Below are 22,912 nucleotides of genomic sequence, written 5' to 3'. Positions count from 1 at the left end.
AAAATGAATCAGGAAGAGATTCTAGTGACTCTAGAGCTGTATTCGAGTAAAACCCAAGGGAAAGGATTGCCGTCTCTAGAGACATTAGTAGACAACAAGTTTAAGTGTGGTCCAAATCAAATAGGGTCGCGATAAGAGTTGTGGCTTAAGAAATCCTACACAGAGACTCGTTCTAAGAGATAAAATGTATCAGGAAGAGGTTCCAGTGACTCTCGAGTGGTATTCGAGTAAAGCTCAAGGGAAAGTATTGCCGTCTCTAGAGACATTAGTAGACAACAAGTTTAAGTGTGGTTTTAGATTTGGAGCCACCACTATCTGAGTTGAATTTGCCAAACACGTACCAGTATGTGGTTTCTTGGTTTACGAAAACAAAGGTATTGAGATGGACGCACCAAATGAAAGGGAACCTCTGGAGGTAAAAGCAAATTATATTGCCAAAAAGCACAGTATTGTGCACGCGCGCGAGAGAGAGAGTTAGAGAGAGAGAGAGCTGAACACTTTTCCAATAACGCTGAAGGAATGGTCAATCAAAAATGCAATGCATGCCAAATAATTATGGCCCAGAGTCTGTAAAGCAGTTCGAATTGCGAATCCAGGAATGTGGTTTTTCGGAGGGAGGAACTTTCAGTAAAAGGCAGTTGGAAATTCCCAGGTCACAGTTGGAGGCAAAAACACCTCATGAAGCCGTACAGTGTCTTAAGTCTGTTTCAGATCCTGACCTTGAATGCTGCCTCTGAGACCTGCAGCCCCTCTACGAGATACACCTGGCAAAGATTCCAAGTCAGCGACCGCTGCCTCAGGGTCTGCTGATCACCAATAGCATATCGTACCCGTAACCAATTGAAGCAAGAAGCCCAAAAGGAGGACTCTGTTCCAAGATTGGAAGGTGTCCAGGGCCTGTTTGCGATCAACCCACGACAGATTATATGTCAAACGGAGAGAGTACTGGCGTCCGATCATCAAATCATGCGGTTCTGTAAACACCAGTGGTTGAAGTTGCAGGTACGGAATGGCACCCAGTGTTGGTCCAATGGCCATGGAACATTAAGGATTTCGCAATTTCGTATGGGCAGTTGACAGACCCACGCGAGATTGGAGGTAATGAGTTCGCTGAAGAAGCGATAAAGTTCTGTATCGAGTTCCGTTGCACGCCACATGAGATGAGACACCTCCAGGGACAAAATTATGTGCCAATGTCACAAAAATCAAGGATAAATGGCCAGCCAGAAATATCCATGCCAGAGCAGCCAACCCGCAGGTGGAGGAGAACAAAGACTTTGATGCTTTTGTTGCAGCGCTTGCAACCGCCTGGGCGAAGCATTCCCATTGCGAATGGACATGCCAAAATTGCAATATATAAACAACAAGAAGGTTAAACATTGTCCCAATACCTAACGCCCATAAGGGACTAATACCACCTGAAAACATAACGACGGCAGATATCACACCATATGAGGACCTAAGGAACAGCTTCATCAAAGGACTGACGGGCGAAGTAGCAAGAAAAGTTAAACGAACCATGTATGACCTGGGAAACCGGAAAGCTGAGTTTGATCAAACAATACACGATACATGCTGAAAACTTGCTGGTCCAAGAGAAGGATAAGCGGAAACTAAAGAGCGAACAGCAAGTACATCAAGTTCACCTTGCTATGATGTATATAGTCGCCCAGCCATTGGATGGAGGTGCTGCGGGAAAAGAGAGACAGAGGTGAAGGTCGCGGAAGAGAAAGATGAAAAAGCAGAGGTAGATCTGGCGGGTGCTTTGTTTGCGGATTAATGGACCACTGAGCGAGGCACTGTCCGCACAGACAGCTTTAGTCAGCTTTGGAGGCTGGATAGCATGGTGACTGACGGGGGCAGGCTAAGGTGGAGGTGGGCAGCCCACATGGTACAGGAAAGTCTATTTCCTTTATGCTTGGCAATGAGGACTCACTTATGCTAATCTCTTCTACTAATGTTACGGGCACTGAAGCATGTCCCACCTCTACTTTGACCGCTGAGATTGCGAAACGTAAACTATATGTTCAGTGGACTATACATACCGATGATAAATGTGGAAGGTACACCAGTTACCTTTTTGGTAGATACCGGGGCAACATATTCAGTTCTTAAATCAAGCCAGTACACAGACTCGACAGAAATAAGGATGAGTGGATGGCTTCTGAACTCAATGGGTGCATCAGGAGTTGTGATACGAGAGAGATTTACCGCACCCCAGTTGTGCGAAAACAGTAATGGGGAAACATTCCAATTCCCATTTTCTGTCATGGGAATTCAGTCCTTTAAATCTGATGGCTCTGGATCTCATAGTGAGACTGTGGTTGGATTTCATCAGTACCCCGACGGGCTTGCAGGTAATACGAAAAGAAGATTTACCAACGCAGATTTTAAAATACAACTCACGACCCCTGATGTATGTCTATGAGTGGCGATTAAGCCAGAGAACGATAAGTTCAGTGAGCAATTCACTCGCGCTGTTAATCCTACTCACACCGATTTTCTTGCTGGGGACATGCTGCACTGCATAGCATACATACACCACGATGGCTCTGACGAATTATATCAGAAGGATTGGTTCAGGAAATTGGTTAAACCAGATCAGTTGTTATTGTGCAGATTTTATTGGAATGATCACAGATGTGCAGTCAGTGTAAATTTATCTAAAGTATCTGTGACGGCAAGTAGACGCTATCTTTTTGATGTGGAAGGTGCTTTTCCTCACGTGTCATTGGCGAAGGTGTCCAGCAACAGATGGCAGAATTTGGAGCCATAGGTACTAAAGGCACAAAAACAAAAGTTTGGGTCTGGACCGACGAAGAGGGTATCTGCTTCAATGAAGATATGCGGACATACAGGTAGAAACTTAATTGGCTAACCCAGGCAGATAGGATAGTTCAGGAAACTCCCGCTCGCCCTGAAGAGCCGAGGAGGGTAGCCTGGCGTTTTCCTAAGGGAGAAGTCTCGGACGCAAGATTGAGAAAGGTCCCAATGGTGTTATGGGCAAAAAGCAAACATGATGTGGGGCTCATAACAGACTGTGAACCCATAAGAATAACCTCGAATTCTGAGTATCGTCCTTGCAGAGCACAATATCCAATAAAACCCGAGGCTATAGAAGACATTACTCCAGTTTTTGACTCACCCCTGAAAGCTGGACTGATAATTCCCTGTGAAAACTCACCGGTGAGAACCCATTATTTTTCGGGTCAAAAAGCAAACATTCCAGGTGAACTGGTGGAATGGAGATTTGTTCAATGCTTGCAGGCAGTCAATAACACTGTTGTTTGTGCGTCCCAAATGTTACCAAATCCTATACTATATTGGCTCAAATTCCACCAAACTGTAAATGGTTCTCTGTTGTGGATTTAGCAAATGCCTTTTTTTCATGTACTGGAGCACCCAGAGAGTCATTTCTGGATCGCTTGTCATTCAAATGTAAATCGCACACTTTCATGCCACATTGTCAAGGCTACTGTGAGTTCTCCACCATAAATAATGAGGCTCTACGCAGGAGTCTGGAGACTAATGTTTTAACCACGGGGTCAGCGCTTCTGCAGTATATGGACGATTACTGAAGAGCAGCACCAACAGAGAAACAATGTGATAAGGATACCCGTCCGTCACTCTGCCATCTAACGAGGGAAGGGCACAAAGCTCATCCTACAACACTGCAATTTGTGCAACAACAGGTGATGTTCCTAGGCCACTTAATGTCTGAACAAGGAAAGGCCATTGGTCAGGACCGAGTTCATGCAATCCAGTAAGTTCCAAAGTCTCACAAGAAGAAACAATTGCTATCCTTTTTTTGGGAATGTGCTGTTCCTGTAGAACATTTTTCCCACATTAGGCAATCCTTAAGGCGCCTCTAAGTGACGTAGCCCATGGAAAAGTGATGCAGAGCCAGAGTCCGTTGCAGTGGAATCCAGAGGCCGAGAGTGGCTTGGTTGAATTGAGAAAGGCTCTCCAAACCTCACCTGCACTGGGCATTCTGAATCCAAACAAGCCTTGTGTACAATGAGAAGTGGGGCGTCATGACATCTGTACTGTTGCAGATAATGGGGGGATATTGAGGCCTGGAGCTTATTTTTCAGTTGAACTAGACCGCATAAAGGTAAGATTGCCTGTAGTCGGCTATGTTGATTTCATCCTGTGATCCCACATGCAGTATCGTTACTGGTTTCCGAGCAAAAGACAGCAAAGATGTCGACAGGACTTTTGCTCACACATTATATTGCGTTATTGGAGTTGTGTACCATTACAATAAAGCGATGTACCGTCCTTAACCCTGCTAGCCTTCCCCACACAGAAGGTGATGGAGTCCCACATGACTGTGTCGCTGCAACTTATAAAATTTGCAGCCCCACACCATTCTTGCAGGATTCACCACTTCAGAATCGGATATGGAGTTTTCCTTGAATGGGTCAGCATTCAGAAGAAAGGATGCAGGCCGGAATTGTGTTGGGTATGTTGTAGGAACTACCCAGGAGATAGTCAAAGCGGAATCACTCCCGTCTCATCTGTCATCGCAAGCAGCAGATTTGATTGTCTTGAGTGAGGGATGCAAATTGGCGAAGGGAAGGACAGTGAATATGTGCAGCGATTGCAGATATGCATTCGGGGATGTACATGATTTTGGAATCCTGTGGAAACAAAGGGGCTTCTTAACCTCCACTGGAAAACTCATCACACACCGTGGCCTGATTTCTGACCTCCTGGAGGTGGCCCTATTGCCTAAATCAATCGCTGTGTGTAAATGTGAAGCCCACACAAAAATAACGATTCAATTTCTCAAGGTAATGCGAAGGCAGACTCAGCGGCAAGGACGGCAGCCCAGCAGCCACCAAGTTATCAGTTTGTCATGTGTATGACAAAAATGTGTACCCCTAAAGCAGACGTACGCAGGCCACGCTACAGTCGCAGGCCACGCCGGAGGAGAAGCGTGAATGGACAACGGCAGTGTGCAGCATGAGGAAAGGGGTGTGGTGTGGCCGGAATTATAAACCCTGTCTACTGTGATCATTATTGCTGTTCTATGCCAAACTGACATTCAGTAATGACAATGTGTCAAAAGTGGGGATGTTCGACAGTATTTTGGCACACTGGTACACTATGGGATTTAGTCACTACTGCCATATATATTGAAACGATGTGTTATCTACTCCACCAATAATGTGGGGAGGGGAATATAGATGTGTTAGGCAGCATACACTGAAACCCAAAGACGCTTTGAACATTTACAGATGGATTTTATTGTACTAACACCCACGAAGGGAATAGGCATTGTCTGGTAATGGTTCATATGTTTTCCAAATGAGTGGAAGCGCTCTCTACGTCTAAACAGGATACCAGTGCAGTAGCCAAGGCTTTGCGACCTGAAATAATTCCGAGGTGGGGCATCCCTGAAAGGCTTGACAGCGACAATTGGACACCATTTCTCGATATTTCCCTATAGCAGATCAGTGATTACTTGGGAATAAATGTTAGGCAATACTGTGCCTACCATCCAGCGAGCTGTGGGGCAGTGGAAACTGAGAATGCGAACCCGAAAAAAAATAAATTGACAAAATGTTGTGAGGAGCTCGGGTTGACATGGACAAAGGCACTTCCAATTGTGCTAATGTATATGAGATCTAGAAGGAGAGCCAGAGCCAATCTTAGACCGTTTGGAATTTTGTTTGGTAGAGTGCCCAATACAGGAATTGGCTCAATACCTAAGGTAAGACAAATAACACACGACTGTGAGGATAGGATGATATGTTACTGTATAAAACTCTCTACACTTTCGTCTCAAATACAGAATCCAGTGAAGGCAGTACTATCCCAATCAGCAGAAGGGAAGATGCACGATCTAGAGACTCCGGACAGGATAGTGGTGAAAGACTGCTGAAGAAAAAGTTGGACGGCAAAGAGGTGGCTGGGACCGTTTCAAATGCTCCTTATAAAACAGCTGATAGCTGTTAAGATCGCCGGAAGTTCGACATGGATACACGCCAGTCATTGTAAACGTGTAGATGGACTTGAGGAGACATCGGACAACACTGGAAACAAGTGTAAGTAGTGATTAGAAGCCTCATACAAATATGGGGCTGCCCTGGCAGGACGATTCGTGAAGGCAAGGGCGTCTGGGATACAGCCGCAGACGGTAATCTTAACCGAAGATGCAAAGGGGATCTTTACATCCGACACATGGCCGTATAGTAACCAGGATGACTATAAATGGGACGACAAATATTTAAGCAGGGATCCTTGTGGTCCCAGTGACTGGCACTTAGTAGTAGCCACCGCGGTTACAGGGAAACCTGACGCGGGAAATAAGTATTTATTATCAAGGAAGGAGATACCATGAACGGGTAATAATGACCAAGCCTGAGAAGAGCAATGAGGGAGCCTGGTGGTGTGGAATAAATAGACCTTTCTCCGACATCTGTACACAGGTGAATATAGAGGCACAACGCCCCATCCCCTCCGAGACGCCATGCAATAGTTCCTACAGGGAATAGTAGCACCAGGGCACGGCAACCGCCCAAAACAAATCATGGAACTGTCCCCAAGCAGTATCGAGAGCATTAATGTCCCGCCAGGACCAGAAGGGAGTTGGTCGGGGCTCAGGAGCCAGTCCATCTCGATACTGGATTTGGCCCTTCAGGAGATAAATGGCGTAAATGCGATACCAGTAGGTTCTGAGGTGCGATTGACCACCGCGAGATGTGAAGGGAACAGAGCGTGTGCCTTTGCACTAATTCAACACGCGAGATTAGAAGTTGACTACCCATGTTGGTTATGTTTGCACACAGCCCGAAGGTGGACTGACGAACAAATTATAGAGAGCCTGGCAAGAAATGCTAGCTGCCTGCTTCCGCAGGCAGTGACTGCACTTACCCTGATGGGGGAACAATGAGTGCAAATCTCATGCACCCACTCGAACTCAAGGCTAACTGCAGTCCCAATACTGACACGCTACCAACCACAACCATCCATATAGTAGAAGGCAGGGGAGCAACGTGTATTTGCACAAATCAGTGGAGACTTCATTTGGGGATCTCCCAGTGTACTAAGGCGCTGTACTTGAACAATGAGTATAGCTCCACAACCTACGCAAATGGTATGAACATTAACATTACTTGTTCCTTTATCAATAATCAGACCATGATGGCGGTTAGAATATGGTCCAATGGAGAGAGAGGATGCCACCACCACCCCCTGGGATGGAAGGGGTGCTGCTACCCCGAGGTACACTCTCGTGGTACGATACTGCTTGTCCCAAAGACCAGGAACGGGTGACATCTCTCGGCATTAGAATAAGTACACAGTCGCAGACCCCTGGACTACACTAGGCGTGAACACTGCGTCGTCAATTCGTTTGGGAGTAAGGACTAACAAAAGAGAAGCAGAGTTAGGAGATATTCAATGAAAATAAGTCTGCAGAAAGGCATAGGGAGATGGAAATGGAACAAGAAGTGTCACTGGTCCCGGTCTTAACTCTGTTTCCCTTTCCAATATACTCCCAGAACTGCTGAGATTTTTCAGCAATTTGTTTTGCTGGTACACAGTCAGAAGATGGAGAGTTATCCTGGAACAATCCGCGCTCTCTGCTTTGTGGATATTTGAATTTCCTGTTCAACCGGATCACTTCTGTCCCACAGTGAAACTTCACAATCCTGTCCCACCCCCACTCCAGTGGCTGACAATAAACTGTCCATTACGTAAACCCACAGGAACACACAACACGATAATTTTCCTTGTGAATCGGGAAACGTTCTGGGAGAGTTCCGTTCGCTTTCAATCAGAACATTCTGAATGTGTTAATTTTGGTGCAGAACCAACTGAGATGGAGTCGTCGTTGTCAGTACCCCTAACAAGTGGCAATTCCCATTCAATGTTTCTGAGCACTTTGGTTGATGCAGTTCCGTTCCGAGGCACTTGTCAGTTCCGAGGCAAAAGATTTGATTTAAAACATTTCCATAAACGGGAACAAACTCCAAATCTTCTGAAGCTGTTTCCAAATTAAAGTGGATATTTTGCCCCTTTCACACGGGAAGAGTTTTTGCTGTGGAAGGAGTTTATCTGAGCTGCGTCCCAGGGCTGAGCAGCAAGCCGTTGATTGAAGCTGCAGTGGCTGCTTTCTGCTGGGAGCGGAGGTTTGCAGTGAGTGGGGTTGCATTCTCCTGCGTGTTCCCGTCTCACTCCATACGGATTCGGGGTGAAGTTCTGATGATTACAATGTGGGTACAATCGGTCTCAAAGATTGATCTGAAATAATTGAGGTGCTCTGCCTGGGGCTCTGTCTGGGGGGGGGGGGGGGGGGGGGAGCCTCGAGCCAACTGCGCTGACCATTTCAGACATAAAACGTGGCACCAAAATCGGCCCTCCATGTATCCGAAAGTCGGCTGGTCCACGGGATTTAAGGAGATTTTGGACTGTTCACAGAGTCAGTCACTAATTTTCTTGCTCTGAAAGACAGAATACCTTCCTCATTTGAGTCTTACATGATTGACACCTCTGTTCCCATATCTTCCCAGATGTAAGTCAGAGCAAAATAAACACCTGAAGGTCGGTCTGCACTCTGCAAAGCCAGCTGCGAGTATTTGAAACATTTGCATATTTTGACCTTTGATTAAACAAATAGACCGGATTTGCACATTGAATTTGGCAATAGTGAATCTACTTCAAGAGCACTTCATTGCCTGCAATTCAACTGGTGGTGAAAGCGCCAGACAAATACAAGGACATTTCTTTCTTTCTCGATCCATTGTTATGAATCTCCCTGCATTGACAATGGATACTTGCCATCCACTGTATTTGATGGGATCCCTCCAGTGCGGCGCTTCAGGCCAACTAGTCCAAACAAACCCTCTGAAGAGCAGCCCAGCCAGACCCATTTCCTTTTGACTAATGCACCTAATACTATGGGCAATTTACCATGGCCAACTCACTCTACCTGTACATCTTTGGACTGCGGGAGGAAACCCACGCAGACAGGGGAAGAATTTGCAAACTGCACACAGACAGTCGCTCGATGTTGGAAGTAGACCTGGGACCCTGGTGCTGTGAGGCAGCTCTGAAACAATTATCTCTCATCAAGGCGTGTAATTCAACTTGGTTTCCCAGCATGCTTCTCCTTTCTGAACCAAGAGAGGGGTCAGCGAATACTGGGGTCATGCTGCGGACAGGACAAGCAAAATACTGGTTCATGGTGTAAACCTCCATTCCATAAGATCTGTTAAGCGCCGACGGCAAAGATGTAGTCATATCCTTGTCGTTAATCTGACGGGTAAGAAATTCTCCACGCAAGTGCGAGTCTTGTCGACTATGTTTTTCAATGACTTTCTGTGAGACGAATTCGCGCTCCAACTTGAAATAAACCCGTCCCGGCCGATTATTCAATTACATTTCATTAACTCGAGTTCTTAATCAGAAATGTCCCACTATCAAAGCGTTGACTCTGTTTCTCTTTCCACAGATTCTGCTGGACTCGTCGAGTTTCTGCAGTATTCTCTGAATGTACTCTGCAAATTGCTACTTTACATTACATTCCTTTAATCCCAGTCCTCTGTTTACTGACCCTGGTCAGTGGCAAGTTTTCCTCCTGCTCGTCAAAATGCCCATCCCCACCGTTCCCTCCCACATCATGATAAACAACCGCAGGGAATCTCTGGTTAACCTTTTTGCTCCAAAGTGAAAGTTAGCAGTCTCTGGACTCTATCCTCATAAAGGGAATTTGCATCCCTGGCCATGGTGCGAGACACAGGATTGTGAACAGATTTTGCGGAAATATTGTTATGTGACAGCTGAAAAATTTTAAGGAGGCAAAATATAGAAAACAATCTCCAGTTTTGTAAATCTTCAGAAACTCCTTGGGAAGTGGAATCGGAGGGGAATGAGTAAGGGTGAACTGTCGGACTGAACAGAAACAGTCAAAACAGCTTCCCCTTCTTTAAGATGACGGGACATTAACTCTGATGTTCTCAGGACACGAGCGGATCTGAGACATTGAAATATTTTTTGTTCTTGTACATAAGGAATTCCAACCTCATCCGTACTCCGGGACAATGAAAAAGCTTGGGACCAGACAAACATTGAGAGGCTCGAACCCGGACTGTCCTGGTTGTAGGAGAACTGGTTCCCATTGACATGGGTATGTCTACAGTGTGTGGGATCAGATTCTTCCCTTGCCTCCATATTGAATGTCGCAGCCTTTATTTTGGAAAAGTACAACGGAGTTGTACGGAGGAGAGTTGTCATTCTGGAAATGGCAGACTGAAGTTGAGATTCAGCAACAGCCTACTTTAGAGGCTCGTGAGAGGTGCTGGATCGCAAGTGTCAGCGCATTAGGCTGCTGAATGAAAGATACTTGATTCAAGAGCCCCCAGGGCGAGAGTGATACCTGCACTTACTGCATTTGTTTGCTTTGTTGCACAGTTTCGGTTTCTAATGAGGTCAGAAAGATATTCTCCAAATGGAAACACTATCGTGTGACGAACCACAAAGACATTTAGCATTGCTTTCAAGATTAATGTCAAGAACTGTGACTGTTGGGAATCTGAAACCAAAGAGAAAAAGCTGTAGAAAGTAGCTAATTTGGGAGTACCTGTGGGAGAAAACACAGTGCTGATGAATTTCTAGAACATTCCCACTAATTGTCTCTCTACACATGCTGCCAGACCTGCTGAGTTTCTCCTCCAAATTCTGTTTTATATTTTAACTGAATGCCCATTCCACCTATCAGGATGATACACCCAGACTCACCATGATCCGACATTTTACGCGTTTGGAAGCTGTGAAATGATTGAATTCAAACAAACCCAAAAATGATTTACTCTTCCTCAGCTCCACAAAGAGAGAGACCTGGAAAGGAAGTGGCCAGTGTCGTCCTGTCATCGTGGATGAGTGGTTAAAGCAATGGAATTGTAATTCATTTGGCTTTCACCATGCAACCCCAAATCCTACTGTTTGTGATGGAGAAATATCAAAAAATGCAAAGATAGATTGGTCCCTGTCTTCGACTGTAAGAATCAAATCAAAAGGAAACACAAAAAAGGACAGATTGGGAATGGTAAAAATCTGCAACCCACTGGCTGTCAGGGTTCAACAAGCAGAAATCTGCAGAGACGTTTGAGAGGCATAGAGATGCATACTTCTATCACCAACTGCGTTTGAAGCTGTGAGCCAAGTGTTGGAACATGAGACGAGAACAGTCATCGACCTGTGTTTGACTGGTGAAAACGTGTTGAGCTGAAGTGCATTTTCTGTGCTGCGGAATCTTTGAATGGCTGCGGTGGGGTGGTCGGAGAACCTGGCTGATGTGAGCACGTTAAACTGATTTCATCCTGAGATCTCTCCTTCTCTCGCGGGATTTTTCCGTGTGTCCAAATGTGTGCGTGAAAATGAGGATGATTTCCTCAGGGGGGTTACAACACAGTCTGACCAGGTAAAAGTTCAGTCCCATTGTTGTGTCATTGAAGAGCACAGGGAGAATCGCATTGACATTTACCCAGGAAACATCAGAACACGCAAGGTTATGGGCCTAATGATGGAAACTCGGATTAGAATAGTTGACTATCCGATGACCCGCACTGTAGATGGGCGGAAAGGCCTTTTGCACGCTGAAAGAAATAGAAGAAAGAAAGAACCTGATGTGTAGCTAAAATGATCACAAATGAAAAAGTAAAAGGGAATTCATAAGAAAACATGCAGCGCCATTTTCACTGTGAATCTACTAGTAAGGATTCACAGCTTTCACTGCTGTGGCAGGAATTGACCGAGAAAGTCAGCCAGCCTGACAGCGTCTGTGTCGAGAAAGAGATTTAATGTTTCAGATCGACAGAATCAGATTACCTATACATTTTATTGCTTTAATTTCTGGGTAATTGTCAGTTTCACTTCGCGAATCAGCTTACTTATCAGAAACTGACATGAGCAGACAAACGTCATCTTTAATACGTGAAATGTCATTATCAGCTGTAATACTGTTCCTGTTGTCCTGAGTTGGTGAAAGGCTGGTCATTATTCATTACTTGTTTGTTCTCCTTTCTGTCCATGAAGGACCACGTTTAATGGAGAATGTCTGTTTTCAGTGTCTACCTTCATTTGCGTATCTATTTGTCTCCTTTTGTCTCTTGTACCATCTCACTTTCTTCTACATTCTCCCTCTCTATATCTGTCAATATCCCTCATTTTCCAATTCTGCTTTTAGAAAAGTCTGAAATTCGGTGACAGTTTGCGTGTATACCTGTTAAGTGGCTTTCTCCTCCCCCCGGTGAGATTGTGTAGAACTGGGCTCACACTTTTCAGGTAATGTCTCTGTCACTTCAGTCTGAGGTCAGGTGACATTTCTTCACTCAAAACATGATGAACTTTTACAATGAAAAACAGAATTCATAACCGATCAGTAAAAAAAAAAACAGTTTCACTCCAATTATAGGATATCAATGGCGCCATTGCTGTTTGTCTAAAATTAACTAATGGTGACAGCAGTCAATGAGAGCCATCATCTCGCATTGAATACGTCATTGCCACGACATTGCCTGGCAAGTCTGCAGTGTCTCCTGCCTCACTCCATTGTTCCCAAAATAACAACGGCCTGAGCTCAAACGCAAGAAGCATGCTGAGCCGTCACTTTTGCGATGTTGAATCAACAATATGGCTTTTACAAGAAGTTGAAGCAATGAACTTTCAACGTACAGGACATTTGACAGTATTTAACACCATGCTCGCCTGGTTATTACCATTTGCTTTAAGTGACGAAGCCACAGACACTGTTCTTCAAATCCATATGTGCATTTAATTAACGATGAGATCACGGTAACTCAGAATTCCTTTCTCTAATAAAGCTGCTCGATGAGAATTACATCTTCCTCTTCTTATGCTGGAATGAACACTTTAGAGCTGGTCATACTCCACGGAAAATGCACAGAAAGAGGCAATCTCTTCTTGCTTTGCTTTCAAACTGATGGCTTCACCTCTTTAATCTGACTGGATAAAGAGGATGCATTCGTCATCTCCGGATAATAACATGAATATGCACGGAGGGAATCTCAAACCAATATACCAGGGTAATAGTGATAAAATTACCAGGAGCAATGTGTGAGTCGGTGTTAACAGTGGGCAGTAAGGGCGAACCCATTAGCACTAAAATTGAGCCTTGCACCACCGGTTCCTCACTCACGTCCTGCCTCGTGCATCCCATTCATCATTGACTTTCAGTTTATCCTTCTCCCCTTCGAAACTTCTCACTTGTTCCCGGCCACTTTAGTGTGTGCACTTAGATACTGCAGCTTTTGGAAATGAATGTCTGGAAAATGCACCATACTCTTTGGGATCGGCTTCACTGCCTATCCATAATTACTCCAGAGATTGAGATTGTAAGTTACTTTACATAATCCTGGAGGTACTCAGTATAGAAATACAGCCATGATGCGGCTCGGGAGGGAGTTACAAGAATTCGACCCAGCGACGTTGACGAAACAGCGAGATAGTTTCAGCTCAGAAAGGCGAGATCATAAGATGGGATTTGTGGTGACAATTGTCTCGTGTATCTGCTGTCACTATCCTTCTACATGGATGCAAACAATCACTGGGTTGATTCTGGCAGGATCCGCGTTTGATCACTGCGTGAAAGTAGGAAATGGTTTTCATTCCGATAATCCACAAGAAAAGGAAAAAAAAAATCTTCATTTCCTGACTGTGAATTGGATCCATGTGTGGGCGATTCAAACTCAGACTCTGAAGCAGGGACTCCACTGATGCTGACAATAACCCTTGTGACCTGACCTGTACAAACTTATGTGTCCTCTCGTTCTTTCTCCACACGTATTGAAGCACCAGTCCATCCCGTGGGTGGCGAAGGAGCTAACTACTCCCTTGCAGAAACACAGTGGGGCCAGAGACACGATCGATCTGTCCCGAAGTGGGGATTGCTTTGCTCAGAACATACTGCGTTTGCTGTATGGCACTGAAACAGAGCGCGATCACACACAGACACAGTGTAACAGCTGCCAGCAGATCTAGAGATGTTTGGGGCGGATTCAGACCCACTCCGGGAAAAACAAAAGACTGGATCCTAAATTCAGGGTGGCTTAGTGTCACAGAGAGAAGGCGGGAGAATTGGATTGGAAACAATATCAGCCATGATCGAATAGCTGGGCCGGCTAGATGGGCTGAAAGCTCCAATTGTCCTCCGATGCTTTCTCTGTCTCTAGTCATCCGGTATCGAAGGAAATAGAAACAGAGTTAATTGTTCAGTTCAAAGTCTCCCGGTCATAACTGGTTGAAGTGAGAAATGGAACAGGTCTGATATAAATTTAGAGACTTGGAAAATTGTTGGAGAGGAAGTAATAAAAGAGAAGTTGAGTATAAAGTTGGGAATCAGGACATATTCAATAAAAAGGACGGGTGAGGTAAGGTGGAGGGAGATGAACATGGAAAAAGAAGTGTCACTGGCCTTGAAGTCATAACTCTGTTTTCCTTTCCAAGATGCTACCAGACCTATTGAGATTTTCCAGCAATTTATTTTATTTGCACTGAAACAGAAGATGGGAGTATGTTCCTGGACCGATCAGCTCTCTCTGCACTGTGGACGTTTGAATTCCCTGTTCGACCTGATCACGTCTGACCCACACGGCAACCTCACTTTCCTGCCCCGCCCAAACCCCTGTTACTGACAAAAAACCGTGCATTACGTTAACCCACATGGGCACACAACATGGTCATTTACTGAAAGAATTGCGAAATATTCCGGGAGTTCCATTCGGTTTCCATCATAACCTTTTAAATCAGTTAATTTTGGTTCAGCACCATTTGACATAGAGCGGTCAATCTCAATCCCCCCAGCAAGTGGCCATTCGCTTTCCACGTTTCTGGACATGTTGCTTGGTGCATAGTTGGAGTGGAACCTGACGTTTTGAAAGACACATCGTTTATCGTATATGCAGCTGCACTGGTAAAGTAAAGAGAGTTTTTACTCAGAAACCAACAGATGATCAACAACAGTGCGACCAAAGTGTCAACAGAAGCGGTTACAGCAAGGAAATGCGCTCTTGCAACACTGCAAGTGGAATATAGTGCTGCGAACCTATTAACAGAAGAATACGACCAGTTTGGGACTCTGACCCACGACACTGAGATGACAAGTCGCATGGTCTATCGACTGAGCGTGCCAGGTCGGGTATGTGGTTGGTTAGTTTGTTATTTCACACTGAGTATAATACATCTGGCACTGGCATTTGCAAGGATCTAGTTCATTCCTCCCAATTGCGAATGACATCATTCACACTTTTCATTTCTCAGATGTTATTTAGGACTTGCACCGGTATTTAGCATTCAATGTTAATATTTTCACATTTTATCCCTAATCCTTTGGTCCGCGAAGTGACTCCCAGCCATTCTGGCAGACAACAAATCAATCAGGAAAATACCTTGGGAAACTAAATCATTTCTGACTAGACTGTAGGGAATCCCGTCTTCTGACGAGACAGAGTTCACACAATCAACGCTTTCTTTGTTCTACCTGCTTACAACGTTTACCATTTCTTATTTTCTAGACAGGACTTTTGTTTATAAAACGTTCCGAGAACAGGAGCAATCGTCTGAAGCCATTCCTAGATTATATTCGATTGTTTGCCCCTTTCACATGGTAAGAGCCGTTCCGGAGGAAGAAATTTCCATGAGCTGTTTTTGAGGACTGAGCAGGAAGCCGTTGATTGAAGCTGAAGTGGCCACTTCTGTTGGTAGCGGGAACTACTGGAGAGTAGGGTCACATCTTGCTGCGCAAAGCCGTCTCACTCACTGCGGACTCAAAGTCAGTCGTGGATGAGTTCTCGTGGTTGCAATGACGTACATGGTCGGTCTCAATGCTAATCGGCAATATATGAGGGTCTGTGCCCTGCGTGGGCTGGGACCTCCAACTTTCAGACAAATGGGCTGACCATTTGAGATACAGAAACTGGCACCAAAATTGGCCACGAATACATCCGAAAGTAAAGTCGTTGAGAGGATTTGGACAGCTGGAGATCTCACTGCTTTCAGAGTTAGTCGCTATTTTCCCATGTTTATCGCAGACAGCATGAGAGCCATGAGGAGACACAAACCATGGAATGAAGCAACATCAGGAGCTGTGTAGTTTAATCAAACACAACTGCCTGTAGCGTATCAATTGCGACCTTAGCAGCTGTGGGATTTGAACACACAACACAATAAAGACGGAAGTTTAAGCTAACGTCTTACATCACTCAGCCACACTAATACACAAATGCCTAGCTCCAAACTTGCCATGACTAATGTTTAAGCATCGCTTCACTTCAGTCACATGTCCCTGGTGCATTCAATGACTAACTAGGTATAATTTCAGTTCCTCACCCATTTCCTTGTTCCCAACTACTATCTGTCAAGTGTCATTTTCCAGTGGCTCATTGCCCACTTCTACCTATTTATTGCATTTATGTGAATAAAGAAACAACTGCAGCCTTCCTTTATATTAGTAGTTATCTTATTTTTAATCTCCTCCCTCCTCATTTGTTTTGTTGTTTCCCTTTGTGGGTCTTTGTGATCTTCCCACTCCTCTTATTACCCACTGCCCTTCTCCACATTATATGTTTTCTCTCTTTCTTTTATGCTATCGATGACTTCCTCAGTTAGCTATGGTTGCCCTCATTCTCCCCGCACCATGCCTCATTTTCCAAAGGATGTGTCTCTGATGTGTCTGCTGAATTAGGCTCAGACACTCCAGCCATTGCATTTCCACTTTCCTTCTTTCTGGCTAGGCTCCTCTCCTCACCAATTTCATCCAGGTCCTCCCTCATGCCTCTGTAATTCCTTTATTCAACATTAATATCATTACCGCTGATTGTATATTCTCCCTCTCAAATTGCAGGGTAAATTCAATCATTATCATCATCGCCTCCTAAGGGTTCCTTCATCTTCAGCTCCCTTGCCACGTCTGATTCATTGCACATCTCTAAATCCAGTATTGCCTGTTCGCTACTTGGCTCGACAACACGCTGCTCCAAAAATCCAGTTCATCGACATTCCACAATTGAATAGAATTGAATTTATTCTCACGTGTACTGAGGCAAGGTGAAATGCTTTGTCTTGCGATCAATACAAGCAGATCGCAGTGTTAAGTAGCACAGATGTATAAATAATGTGTAAACATATAATAGGTTGGCCTTTGTCCGGGTTGAGTTCACCACTCGCTGTATCCATCTCCAGTCTTGAATTGTACAAGTGTCATACCATATCGTGATACATCCAGATAGAATGCTCTCAATGTCGCACCTATTCAGGTTGGCAAATGTATTCGCAGTAGTGCTTCATGTGATCATCTATTTCTTTTTTAAATTTCCACCACCTCTAGCGAAATGCCATCATCAGACATATATCCCTCTCCCGTTCCTGTCCACTATCCACAGGGACCATTCCCTACAGGAAACCCTGTTGCACTCTGTCTTCACTCCCAACACCTCCACCAACTCGCCCCATGGATTCTTGCCCCTGCATCGCTGCTTTTGTGACACATAAATGCATAGAACCTAAAAACCCGAGCAGGAGCAGGCAGTCCGGCCCTTCAAGCCTGCTCCGCCGTTCAATGACATAATTGCTGATCTTTCTAAAGACTCAAATCTGCTTACTCGCACTCTCCCTGTATCCATTATTTCCTTTATTGTTCTAAAGAAGTGTCGCTCTTAGCTTTAAAAACTTCTTTATTGAACTTGCATCAACGTCTTCGCTGGGCAAGGTATTCCATATATTAACATCCGTCTGGGTGAAGAAGGTCCTTCTTAACTCAGTCCTAAACTGATCCCTCTAATCCTGAGGCTATGCCCTTTTGTCCGTGTTTCACCCGCAAGTGGGAGCGTCTTTTCTAATTTTGTCTAATCTATTCCGTTTCAAATCTTTATGTTTCATTAATATTCCCACTCATTCTTCTAAATTGCAAAGAAAATAATCCGAATCTACAGAGTCTCCCTTTAAAGGCGAACCCCCTTAACTCCTGAATCAACCCCGTGAACCTCTTCTGCACCCCTTACCCCGCCCAGTGCCAGTATATCCGTTTTCAAGTAAGGGGATCAAAAGTGCACACAGTTCACCAAGGATTGCCTCACGAGCAACTTTTACAGCTGCAACATAACATCTCTGCTTGAACCTTCACGAATCTACGTTGCATCTGTCCAATTTCTATCAAGATATACTGCTATTTCTTCCTTGATAACAGACTCAAACATCTTCCCCACTGCAGAATTTAAGCTAACTGAGCAATAATTCTCAATTTTTTATCCACCTTCCTTTTTTAAACAGTAGTGTCACACTCGTTGTTTTCCAATCTGCTGGGACTTCCACGCAGTCTAGTGAATTTGAAAATTTCCACTAGTGCATTTGCTGTTTCTCCCGCCATCTCCTTTAATACGCTGAGATGCGTTCCCTCACGACCAGGAGACATGTCCATCCTCAGTTCCATTAGCTTACCTAACACTCCCTCTTATGTAAAATATTTGTTTCCAGGTCCTCACCTACATTTGTCTAATTGTCAGTTACTGGAATGTTATTAGTATCCTCCACTGTGAAGACTGATAAAAAATACCTATTCAATGCCTCGGCCATTTCATCACAACACATAACTAAATGCCCCTTCTCATCATCGAAAGGACCAACCTTGACTTTAGCCACTCTTTTTATATTTTTATAGAAACGTTTGCTATCCGTCTTTGTATTCTGTACTCGTTTTTTCCCCCTCGTGTTTATCTTTAAATTGTTCCTCATCTTCCAGTTTTATGATCTTCTTGGCCACTTGATATGCCTTCTCTTTCACTTTGATAGCCTCCCTTCTTTCCGAAGAAACGCAGGGCAGCCTATCCCTTTCCTCACAGCCATACCTTTTCCCTGGAATATACTTTTGTTGAGCACTTCTACAAGAAAAAATCCTTTTTTGGAAGTTCTCCACTACTTGATATCTGTCCAACCATATAACGTTTGTTTCCACTCTACTTTAGCTAGGTGCTCTCTCGTTCTATTGTTGTGGCTCCTGTACATGCACAGGACTCTTGTATTGGACTTTCTCTTCACACTCCACATCTGAATTCTAAGTTCTGCCATACTGTGATCACTCGTTCCAAGAGAATCCCTAACTATGAGATCATTAATTCTTCCTGTTCCACAACACAGGACCAGATCTAGAATTGCTTTCTCCCTCGTCGGTTCCATTGCATACTGCTCAAGAACGCTTTCAAGGCTGCACTAAACGGACTCCTTCTCAAAGGTATTGTGACTGAGCTGGTTCGATCAACCTACATGTAGATTAAATCCCTAATGATAATAGCCGACCCATTTTTACAGGCATTGCTTGTTTCTTTGTATCTTGCCTCCACCAATGTAACGTTTTTATTTGCTGGCCTATAGACTGCACGTATCAGTGACGTTTTCTTCTTATAATTTCTACTTTCCACGCAAGCTAATTCAAACTCATTCGCCATAGAACATATATTGTCTCTCCACAGTGCCCTGATGTCGGCCTTGAATAACAGAGAGACACCAACTTCTTACACTGCTGTCAGAACTTCCAAATTACCTTTTACTCTTAGATATTTAACTCCCAGTCATGGCCATCCTTCAACCGTGTCTCTCTCATTGCTATTAAATCATTTCATTCGTGTTGATTTGTGCCATTAACTCTACATATTACAAATGCGACGAGCATTCAGGTGAAGTGCCTTTTTGTTAGGTTTCTTGTCCTCATGATTTCTCTAATAATATCTCCTTTTGCGTCTTGTCACTCCTCACCTGTTCATTGACGTCTTCCCTCCTCTGTATCCAATGGCCCAATCCCACCTTCCAGGTGAAGCAACACATAAACTGCACTTCGTACAATCCACTACTCGCAATGTGGTTTCCACTATCTTGGGAAACGAAGTTTGGACTGGGTGACCACACTGCCGAACATCCAAGTTCTATCTTCAAGAAGAGTTCCAGCGAACCTCAGTTTTTATTTGGGGACTCCACAGCCCTTCAGAAACCATATCATTTTTTTTTAGGGCCTGTACTCTCCCATGTCCTAATCCCCTATTTCTCACGCCAAGCCTTGTTGTCACAAAGCCTGCCATAGCACACTACATACGGTTCGCCACTAACAGTCTCCATTAACAGCTTTTCACCCTGCCCAGCTTGCCAAAATGCAGCACCACCCATTTATCTGAATGAAGCTCCATCTGCCACTCCTCAGCCCAATGGCCCATCAATTCACCATCCCGTTGTAATGTGAAGTAACATTCTTCACTGTCCACTACACCTCCAATTTTGGTGTCATCTGCAAACTTACTAACTATACCTGCTACGTTCACATCCAAATCATTTATATAATTAATGGAAAGTAGTGGACGCAGCACCGATCCTTGTGGCACTCCACTGGAAGTCCTCCACTACTTGATATCTGTCCCACCATATAACCTATGTTTCCATTCTACTTTTGCCAGTTGCTCTCTCGTTCTATTGTTGTGCCCCCTGTACGTGCACAGGACCCAGGTATTGGATTTTCTCTTCACACTCCCCATCTGAATTCTAAGTTCTGCCATACTGTGATCACTCATTCCAAGAGGATCCCTAACTATGAGAGCATTAATTATTCCTGTTCCACTACACAGGGCCAGATCGAGAATTGCTTTCTCCCTCGTCGGTTCCATTGCATACTGTTCAAGAACGCTATCAAGGCTGCACTAAACGAACTCCTCCTCAAAAGGTACTGAGACTGAGCTGGTTCGACCAAGCTACATGTAGATTAAAATCCCTAATGATAATAGCTGGCCCGTTTTTATAGGCATTGCTTGTTTCTTTGTTTCTTGCCGACACCAATATGATGTTATTATTTGCTGGCTTATAGACTGCACCTATCAGTGACATTTCCTTCTTAGAATTTCTACTTTCCACGCAAATTAATTTAAACCCATTCGCCATAGAACATATATTGTCTCTCCACACTGCCCTTATGTCGGCCTTGAATAACAGAGAGACACAAACTTCCTACACTGCTGTCAGACCTTCCAAATTACCTCGCACTCTTAGATATTTAACTCCCAGTCATGTCCATCCTTCAACCGTGTCTCTCTAATGGCTATTAAATCATTTTCATTCTTGTTGATTTGTGCCATTAACTCTACACGTTACAAATATGACGAGCATTCAGGTGAAGTGCCTTTTTGTTAGGTTTCTTGTCCTCATGATTTCTCTCATAATATCTCCTTTTGCTTCTTGTCACTCCTCACCTGTTCATTGACGTCTTCCCTCCTCTGTTTCCAATGGCCCAATCACACCTTCCAGGTGAAGCAACACATGAACTGCACTTCGTGCAATCCACTCTACTACAGTCACTGCTCGCAATGTGGTTTCCACTATCTTGGGAAATGAAGTTTGGACTGGGTGACCACACTGCAGAACATCCAAGTTCTATCTTAAAGAAGAGTTCCAGCGAGCCTCAGCGCATGCTGATAGCACCACACCACAGCCCTTCAGACCCCATATCAATTTCAATTTTTTTTTAGGGCCTGTACTTTCCCATGTCCTAATCCCTTATTTCTCATGCCAAGCCTTGTCACAAAGCCTGCCATAGCACACTACATACGGTTCGCCACTAACAGTCTCCATTAACAGCTTTTCACCCTGCCAGCTAGATCATCATCCATTCCATTGTCCAACTATTTGAACTCTATCCCTACTTATCGTTCACTCCTTAACCTCCCCCAACCCCCATTATATCTTCTGCAGATAGACCAACATTTTCCAAGTTATCGTCAGTTCTGAGGAATGATCACTGGACTCGAAATGTTAACTCTGATTTCTTTTTCAGATGCTGTTAGACCTGCTGAGTTTTTCCAGCACCATCTGGTTTTGCTCTGGTGAGAGTCGGATACTGTGAATGTTCGAGGAAGAATGACTGCGCATGATCTGGTAGAAGCCTGATACTGGGCTTGTGAAATGATCTCCTGCACAGAAGACAGAACTGTGTTTCTGTTAAAAGGTTCTGTTGTGGATAGTTCCCAATACAAGGTGAGCCTTCGGCAGCCACCTCTTAGGTCAATGAAGGCAGCAATCATTTCTGCCGCAGTTCTATCCTGGATGTGACGAACAGCAGAGAAAGAAACATCCCCCATGTCAGATGTGAACGGATTGGAGTCCACGCAGGAGGTGTTACTACATAGAATTACATAGAAGAATACAGCGCAGTACAGGCCCTTCGGCCCTCGATGTTGCGTCGATCCAAGCCCACCTAACCTAAACTAGCCCACTATCCTCCATATGCCTATCCAATGCCCGCTTAAATGCCCATAAAGAGGGAGCGTCCACCACTGCTACTGGCAGGGCATTCCATGAACTCACGACTCACTGAGTAAAGAACCTACCCCTAACATCTGTCCTATACCTACCACCCCTTAATTTAAAGCTATGCCCCCTTGTAATAGCTGACTCCATACGTGGAAAAAGATTCTCACTGTCGACCCTATCTAAACCCCTAATCATGTTATACACCTCTATCAAGTCACCCCTAAACCTTCTTTTCTCCAATGAAAACAACCCCAAGTGCCTCAGCCTTTCCTCATACGACCTTTCTACCATACCAGGCAACATCCTGGTAAACCTCCTCTGCACCCGTTCCAGTGCCACCACATCCTTCCTATAGTATGGTGACCAAAACTGCACACAATACTCCAGATGCGGCCGCACCAGAATCTTATACAACTGCAACATGACCTCAGCACTCCGGAACTCAATTCCTCTACCAATAAAAGCCAGTACGCCATATGCCGCCTTCACCGCACTATTTACCTGGGTGGCAACTTTCAAAGATCTGTGCACATGGACACCAAGATCCCTCTGCTCATCCACACTACCAAGTACCCGACCATTAGCCCAGTACCCCATCTCTTTGTTA

This window comes from Chiloscyllium plagiosum, chromosome 8 (assembly GCF_004010195.1).
Source record: "Chiloscyllium plagiosum isolate BGI_BamShark_2017 chromosome 8, ASM401019v2, whole genome shotgun sequence".
NCBI classification, from domain to species: domain Eukaryota; kingdom Metazoa; phylum Chordata; class Chondrichthyes; order Orectolobiformes; family Hemiscylliidae; genus Chiloscyllium; species Chiloscyllium plagiosum.
Note: the sequence above shows the minus strand (reverse complement) of the source record.